This window comes from Gossypium hirsutum, chromosome A13 (genome assembly GCF_007990345.1).
Source record: "Gossypium hirsutum isolate 1008001.06 chromosome A13, Gossypium_hirsutum_v2.1, whole genome shotgun sequence".
NCBI classification, from domain to species: domain Eukaryota; kingdom Viridiplantae; phylum Streptophyta; class Magnoliopsida; order Malvales; family Malvaceae; genus Gossypium; species Gossypium hirsutum.
In genome coordinates, this window is record NC_053436.1 from 96,346,323 (window position 1) to 96,356,122 (window position 9,800).

The 9,800-nt window shown below is 26.6% G+C and overlaps 1 long non-coding RNA gene across 1 annotated transcript; it reads left to right on the forward strand.

Moving 5' to 3' along the window:
- The first annotated feature begins 8,334 nt into the window (after nt 1-8,334).
- Nucleotides 8,335-9,371, forward strand: LOC107895282 (uncharacterized). The gene is made up of 2 exons (XR_001683474.2): nt 8,335-8,619; nt 8,966-9,371. It is a non-coding gene; the product is annotated as an uncharacterized lncRNA (long non-coding RNA).
- Nucleotides 9,372-9,800: the final 429 nt, after the last annotated feature.

Genomic DNA, 9,800 nt, shown 5'->3' on the forward strand with positions numbered 1-9,800 from the left:
GGGTAAACGCTCTTGTAAAAAAAAAAACCTCTTCAAAATAAGCAAAAAGTTCTCTTCCACTTTACCACAAACAAGTTATGCGAGTGACTAAAAATGATAAATTGTGATTAATTTAAAAATTAATACTCTAACCAAACATAGCATAAATTCAATATTTCTTTTCCGTAGATTAAATTCAATAACTTTAACCCATGGAATTACAACATAACAATTAAACAAGAAAATTGACCATCGAACACCTCAAGTTGAGCTATTTGCCATTGTTTTTTTTTTTTCTATATTCTTGGATGTAGTTATCAAGCCTTGCTTTTAATGATAGCTCCATTTGCTTTAAGATGGAAGAATACCTTAGAAATATGTCCTTACTTGTTAGGTATTTTAACACATTATCTTTCTCAAATTGGATAGGAAAATTATGCATTTCGATGCTTTTGGCATATAAGCTTTTTCTTTATAAAATTTTCTTTGCTATCATCCGTTCCTTTCCGACAGTTTGCATTTGGTGCCAAGCAAGTTATTATACATCCACACTCGCCCTGCATTACGCCACAAGAAAGGCCTAATTTTCCTACTCACTTTTCCAACAGATTTCGACAATGTCACAATTTGCATGATTATTAGTTGGCATGCATATTATATTTATGATGCATCTGATACCCATACACAAATTTTAATTTTATATATTAAAAATTTAAATATAACACTTCTTTTTAGGGTAAACTATTAAAATAGTTATTTTTGTTTGTTTTAAGTTATATTTTAGTCATTTACGTTATCATGTTATAATATTTTAGTCACTAAGCGTTAATTGTCATTAACGGTGTAACAGTAAGCTGACGTGGTACGTTAAATCATCATTTCAAATGGAAATTTTAGGTTAAAATAAACAATTGGTCCCTATATTTCTTTTTCATTTTGAGTAATTTAATTTTTTTTCTTTTATGTTATTTGAAATTTCTTTTTTTTTCTTTATTTTCCATTCTCTTCTCATTCTCCCTCTATTTTCCTTCATTCTCCATTTCTTTTAATGTAGTTTTTCTACGTGTTCCATTTGTTAAAACTGGTCCCTATACTTTTATTTTTTTGAACAATTTAAATTTTTTTATTTCTTTATTTTCCTTTTCTTCTTCCCCTTTATTTTTCTCTTTTCTCATATTCTTTACTACAGAAACATAATCTTTGCCCACAAAAAAAACTAAATTGTTTCTTTCACATAATTCCTAAATTGAATTTTACTCAAAACTGAATATTAATTATTCTTAATCAAATCTCGATTAGCATATAACCTAATTTTGAAATTAAAATTGGATCTAACTAATCAATGTAAAAAATCATATCCTTAATCAAATGTAAACATAAATTGAATTCTTTATGTTCAAAACAATTTTTTTCCGTTTCCAAACTTTTACAGAATGGTGTAGATTATTCATTTCCTTTTTTTTTATGAATAAAAAGCGCACAATAAAATTAATCTAAACCATATTGGATATTCCCAGGCAAGCTTAATTGGAAGCCGAGCATGGATGAACCAAAGAGAGAAAGGGAGAATGAAACTAAACAGGTTTGGGTAAGTTTCGTATAGTGGTCGTTTTAGTCATTGAGAGTGTAGAGCTCGTTTGAAGAATCTGTGAAACAATGTCAGCTTACCATGGGGACCAATTATATAATTTAACCTAAAATTTTTGTTTGAAATGATGATTTAACATGCCACGTCAGCTTACCATAACACCATTAACAACAATTAACAACTCAATGACTAAAATGTTACAACACGTTAACATAAGTGACTAAAAGGTAACATTTCATACATAAGTGACTAAAATATAACCTGAGGTAAATAAAAGTGACTATTTTGATAGTTTGCCCCTTCTTTTTAATCATATCAACGTTTTTGAGTTGGAATGTTGAAAACTACTTTTTCTTTCGAATGTTGAAAACTACTTTTTCTTTCAATATTTCTTTACCTAAGTTCTATTGTGGAGAAGTGACCCGACTCTCTAAAATTTGTAAAAAAAAAAAAAGGGCTAATTTGAGTTTTGAAATTTTTATTTTAATATTATAATTAATGTTAAAAAAAAGGGATAATTTGTGTTTGGTCTTCCAAAATTTTTCAAAGTTGTTTTTAAAAAAATTGATTTCTTTTATAAGATTTATAATTTTTAATTATAAATGTAGTAACATTTTTAGTTTACTTTGGTAAACTAATACAAAGTAATATCTAAATATTAATTAGGTAAGAAATAAATTTAAATACTTGTAATATCTAATACAAATTTAATATTTGATTTAAATCAGACCTATGAACATGTATATTTTATATAAATATCCGGAGCTTTCCTTATCAACAATTTTGACTTTAGCTCTACTATTGTGCATCAAACTGTGTTGTTGGTTTTATCCTTCTTCAAACGTTTAATCATTGATATAATACATTAAACCAAATTCAGCAAAGAAAATTTTGTATGTTAAAACCATGAAATTTAACTTAATTGATTTATAGAGCAAACATATTTAGGGTTTAATATCGACATTCTAACTTTTTTACTGTTCTCAATAATTGCTTAATATCATACATGTAGTACTATCATTGAAGATGGTTTTTGACATCAAAGATTCATTTGTCATCGTAAAAAATACCAAAACAAAAGCATGCACAACAGCTTAGGGCTGTATGCTGAAAACCTGGAAAAATATGATTAGGGTTGGTTTGATTTTTTTTTCTAAGATTCTAAGGTTCCATCAATTTGCGAAATAATATTACAAGTACATGGATGACTTGACTTAGAACAAATCTCTAACACTTTTCCACAAAAGCGAAATGATCATGATAAGAAAATGAAGTCCTCATGGAGCAATTCCCTTTTTCCTTTTTCTTGCTATTCACATGATAGGGAATGTGGATGTCATCTTCATGCATGTTACATACACACATGCAAGCTAGCTATATGTTTATATGCATTCTTCTTCTTTATCATACCCAATTTTTTGAATGTCTATATCTCATACATATTTAGATATAATAATAAAAAATTATTCTTTAAAAATATAAAGAAAAAAACTCTAAAGTATACACGTACGCATATCCGTACTTACTTTCAAATTCAAACTTGGTCATAATTATTAAAGCAAATAAGTATGAGGCTTAATCTAAAGCCGTAAATTGATTCTTACACGCCTGATGTCATAAACATGTTATAAAATTTTAATATTCTTGGGTAAACCTCTTTTGCATCATTCTTACCTCTAATTGACGTAGTGTCACGAGTCAATCAAATTTATAAAATGAATAAAACTATATATATGCTAAGATTTAAAACCATTGCGATTGAATTGGTTAAACATTAAATTTACAATTCAACCAAGGCTTCATTTCAATATATGTTATACATTTTTATTTTAACATCCACAATTTATTATATCTACTAGTTATATATATTAATAATGTTGTTAATTAAGTTGGTGCCACAACTTAACTTGACAGTAATTCACAATTGATGACAACACTAAGATAAAAAATTGTAATACATTTAGTGTTATTAATATGATGCATTTATGTCTGTACATTTCGTTTTACTAAAAAGAATTATTTTAATATCGTACATATTTCATTTGTTATTATGATTAATTACTTTTGAACCACATACATTTCATTGTTTATTTTATGTTGTTTTTAAAATGCATATCTATATTCTAAATTTTTTATTTTCACACGTACACTCGTGTGATAAAAATTTTAATTTTAATTTAAATAATTGAATTTTAAAGAGGAAAATTTATAAGAGACGAAATTGGTCTTAATTAATTAGTTATCAGCTGTTAAGTAGATGTTAAGTTTAATCAATTTTCCCATCATAAAAACAAATTAAATATTTTAGTTCAAATCTCAAATTCATGCAAATTAATGTCCATATTTGAGCATTGACTGTTCAAAATAAAAATTAATTGAAAATTGAAACAAAAGTTTAAGACTTTTTACCGTTAAGTTAATTAAAACAAAAATTTTAAAATGTGATAACAGTTTTCGAAAAATAAATATTTTTTTGGAAAAATTGATATTTTTTAATATTTTGATGATTTTATGTAAAATAATATTTTATTTGATAAATTTTCTTGAAACTATTTTTTTAAAATTGTTCTTAATGAAACAAATGCATCATAAATTATATTTGTTATGAAATATTAAATAGAAGCTTTTCATTGTCACAACTGAAATTTATTTTATAATAATTAATATCTTATATAAACTTAACAATAAATAATATCTAATTAAAACTTTATTTGAAGTTACATATATGAGAGTGGATAATGGCACATTGGATCTCGAAGAGATAAATTAAGCTCAACATAATTTAAACAAGCACACATATTTATGTTATCAAATATTCATATTTAAACTAGAAAAAGTATTATTAAATATTTATAAATTGTCGAATATATTTATTATTAAGATATTAATATAAATATTTTTTTAAAATTAATAAGATTATTTAAAATAAATATTAAATTTTTTATTAAATTGAAATTGTAAAATTAAATAATTTATTAAAATAAAAAATTGTATTAATAATTTTTTATAGAATTAAATATAAATAGCTAAATATGTATGTTTGATAATATTAAAAATTATAGTATTTTATATCAATATTTTAATATTTTAAAATATTTTTAGTTCATTTTTTATATAAAAAATCAAATTGTTGATGAATGAGTTTTTTTTTCCCAAAAAATGACCTATGCTTTTTAAATGTGTAAGTCAATTTCGAAGGAAAAAAAAGATTTATTTTTTATTGACCGGTAAAATATTTTTGTATACCAAGTTATTTTCTATTAAACAAACCCACAAAAATACAAAAAAATAATTTTGGTAATTTTTTTTTAATTGTGAAATAATTTCGAAAGATTAAATTCTAAGGATAATCCATGTACAGATTTAATCCCTTTATAAATGCAGGTCCCTCTAATTAATTTAGTTGCTCATTTCAGTCCTTCCGTTAACTTTCTCTGCTATATCTTTTTAAAAATGTTGTTGGGAAATAACTGTCATATGTGATTTGGAGAGGTGTAAGGTAAGGTAAGAAATTGTTAAGTCTACATACGATTCATTGCACATCACCATTTATCAATAATTCAATTGACAAAATTAGCGGATTTCATTTTCATATTGGAAAGCTATTGATGAACAAAATAGAGGGTGTGGGTTAACAAGTAAAAAGCTTAAGAAAGCTAAACAACGCAGCATTGGTGGCTAGGTTTTGCTATACCCTTTTAAAGAATTTTGGATGCTGAAATTTTACGGTTGCTTTCCCTTCTTCTGCTTTGGATCGCTTTGTAATCATTTTGCAAAGACATTTAAAAACAAGGGCATTCTTTTTATTATTAATTAATATTTTTTGTTTAATAATTAATTGTGCTAAATGCAAAAAAATTAATGTTTAGCTCCAGTTTCCAATCAATGATACCGTTGAAAAAAATAAGAAAGAAAAAGAATTTAGAAATTTGAGCACAAAAGCTTTAAGCATGTCAAACACTGTCTTTATAAATAATTCCTCTATAATGATTGTCGAAACCATTTTCTTTGAAAAATGGGGATTGACTTTGATTTTGAAAATGGAAACGAAAATTGGGAGTCGCCACCAATATTTTTTGTTTAGGTGTGATCGGATCACCTAATAATTTGTTCATTTTAATAAAACATTTTAAATTACTAAAACAATGATTTTGGTCTACAAAATTTGAGAAAACGGGTTCTGGAGTCGGTTACGTACAAGAAAGGATTAGCACACTCGTAATGCTCAAAATTGGTACCTAATTGATTAATTAATGTCTTAAAGTCAAAATTTAAAAATATTTTAAAATAAATTTTAAAATACAATCCCTTTTTATGAATATTTGGATAACTTGAAGTGAATATTAAGATTCTCTTGTTTCGAAGAAATAAAATATCACATAGGACACGACATTTCAAATCTTCGATACCAAAATCATCTCATAATTTCCAAAACTTATGCATTGAAATTATAAAAAGGATATTCGGTCGTTCGGTCAAACGATAAATCGAAACCCAGCATGTAGGGCACAATTTCTCGAAATTTCCAAACACGAAATATTGCCTTATTTTAGAATTTAGAAAACATGAGTGAAATTCTAAAGGAATATTCGATTATTTGAACAAACGGGAAATTGCGACCCAACATGATAGGGCACGATTTCTCGAATTTCTAAACTTCGAACGTTGCCTTCGTTTTAAAGAATTTTTAAAACATGAGTGAAATTCCAAAAGAATATTTGACCATTTTGAACAAACGAGAAATTACAACCCAGCACGATAGGGCACGATTCCTCGAATTTCTAAACATCAAACATCGCTTTTGTTTTAAGGTTTAGAAAACGCGGATGAAGTTTTAAAGGGAAATTTGATTATTTAAACAAACGAAAGATCGAAACCTAGCACATTAAGGCACGATCTATCGAATTGCTAAACACCAAACTTCGCATTTGTTTTATAAAGTCACCCAAAATACATTAATTTGACTTGGAATGAAATACAAACATGAATTTCGGATCAATAAATTGAAAATTACAATGCGACAATTACGAATGGAAGGCGAATAAACATGGAAAAATATACATGGATAACGAACTCTATTAATGAATGGAAATAGTATAAAAATAAAAAAAACGAATTAACATACACACAATAGCAATGAGCTCACATCTAAACAATAATAATCAAAATAATGAAAACTAAAATATAACTAATTAAAGAAACAAATCAGAATAAAACTATAACAAGTTGTCAAACATAGATAAACAAAATTAAGATAGCAACAAAAAAAAACTAATAGACAATATGAAGTGATAATATATGAAATAATACGAAAACAAAAACATATAACATACGAAACAATGCGGAAGCTAGGAGCCAATATAATATGAAACAGTTTAAAAACTATATTAGAAATTAAAAATGAATAACACATGCTAAGATTTGAAATAATTTGTATAAAATAAAAATTAATAATATATGAAAGATTATTAAAATAGATGTTATGAAAGAGGGAGTTTGGATCAAATAATGTACAAAATATTTTAAAAACAAAACATGCCTACTTACAGTTGATAATATACATACAATGAGGAAAAAGATTAACATAAATAATATATAAATGGTGACAACAATATATGAAAGAGTCTTACATAACCAAGATATATAATAGAATACGTTTCTAAGGAATATGTTATATACATAACAAACTTGAAAGGTATATATATCAAATAGTTTAAGATAAATAACATATATATGAAAATATTGAAAATAAATAATACGTCGAATAGTTTAAAATAACTAATATACATACAATTTTAAAATGATTTAAAATACATAATATGTAAAAACTTGAAGTAAATAATAAAATAAGTAATATAAACAAAACTTAAAATATATAATAATGATAAAACAGTTTTTTTTAAATGAATAAACAAATAAATAAATAAACAAGATAGATTAGGGACTAAAATGCAACTTAGCCGAACTTTTTGAGGTGAATTTAAAATAAAAGGAAATCAAAGCAGATTTAAGGAATAAAATAGCAAACGCACAAAGATATAGGGACCAAATTAAGATATGAATGAAGTTAGGGGTACAATTTATAATAAAAAATGTAAACGACGACGATAATGAATGATAATAATAATAATAATAATAATAACATAAATTTTATATATATATAAAAGGTAGAGAAACAAATAAAGCAAAAAGAGTTTAGTTAAAAAAAATGAAAGCAAAATAAAATAAATGAAATACTGCTACTACAAATAATAATGAGACAATAATAATAAAAGAATAATGACATACTAATACTAATAAAAAAAATAAATATGTACAACGATAAAATAAAAGACAATATATACAAAAAAAAAATTATAATAAAGAAAACGAAATAAAAAAATTAAATAAATAAAACAAATAGCTAAATAAATGAATAACGAAGTAACAAAATAACAAATGAACTATTTGTCTAAAAAGGTTAAATAAAACTAGGATTGAATTGAAATTCAAATAAAATTTTGGGATATAATTTAAAAAAATAAAATTCAATGAAACGCGAATTAGGACTTAAATTAACGCGCGAATAATATGGGAGGACCCAATAGGAAATTAACCCGTGCCCCCAAAATGCACAGTCTAATTGGGGACCAAAATAAAACAATAAAGAAACTTCAGGGGCAAATTCAAAAAATAAAAAGACTAAGGTAAGGACCACATTAAGAACCACCTCAAAAGCGGAAGAACTGAGGGCGCAAATAGACCCTCACTCTAAAAACACGTGGATCCTAGGCGGGTATGGGTCGGGTCGGACGGGCATTAGTAAAATGGTGCCGTTTTGGCCCTTAAATGGCCTAGGTGAAACAACGCCGTTTCACACATACTATATAAGCCCAAAATTTTTCTCAAACTTCATTTTAACCCTCCTTCCAAAAAAAAAAAATAGAAAATTTACTCTCAACTCCCTCTTCCCTTTTGAATCTGGCCTAGCTCCGGTCAGTACCCCTGGCGCCGGACCGGTCATCGTCCTCCGCGCCGGCCACCGTACACGGTGGCTGGAAATCTCCAAAAAGGTAAAAAAATTATTTTTTTTTGCTATATTTATATCTAAATATATATACTATTTTTGAGAAAAAAAGCATTTATAAATGTATTCGAAAAGAAAAAAATGAAAATGAAAATAAAAAGGAAAGAAAAAAAATGAATAACAGTAACCTTTGGTTTTTTAAATCTATTTTAAACTTCTTTTTTTTATTGTATTCTCCAAAAAGAACCCCCCTTTTAAAGAACCCCCTTTTTACATGGTTTTGTTTTCGGCTTTATAGCCAATTACAAAATATATTATTGCTATTTTGTTTTCTGTTTGCTACTATTGCTGTTGTCTCTGGTTTTGTTTTACTTGTTCCTTTGGTTTTGCAGGTGCTGTCAGAGGTGTGGAGGAGGCCGGTGGCAGCATTGCAGCGGAGAAGGTGCCGACACCACGTGGGGGAGCGGCGCACTAGGGGTTAGGGTTTCAGCTTTGCTGAAACTAGTTTAGGTAGTGGGCCTATCGGGCCCCTAGGTTTTTTAATAGTTTTGAGGTAGTTGGGCTAAGTCTGTTGGGTTTGAAATTGGGCTTTGGGTTTTAAATGGACTTTAATTTTAGTTTGGTTTTTTTGTTTGATTTGGGTTTATTGGGCTGTTCTTGTAATTGGATTTCAGTTTATATTTCTCTTTTATTTTTATTTTTTGGTTTGGGCTGAGTAATAATTCTGGGCCCGGGTAAATTTAGGTACCTACAATGATGTATCCTTTAATATCTAATAAACTTTTCTATTAAAATGGATAAGATGACCAAAAATAAATTAATAGTCAACTGATAGTGCAAGAGGAAGAGGGAGGAGTTTTCATAATTCATAAGGTGTTTTATTTTTTTTTCTTTTGATCAATTATACTAATAGAGTTAAGTCTTAACAGTAACATCTAGGCGACACTTAGGATAATAAACATTCTAACTATCAAAACATCTAGACGACACTTAGGATAATAAACACTCTAGCTATCAAGCTAACATAAAAAATTTAAAGTGTTTTATTAATAAATGACATTTAGATAACATAGCTTCTCCCCAAAAGATTTTCAAGTTCATTGAAATTAAAAAGCATATAATCAATGTGTTAGATGAGATATTTTGGAATTGGGTTTACTCGAATTTTAATTAAATTCTAATTTAAATTTAATTATAAATATATAAGACTACAAAACATTTATAATG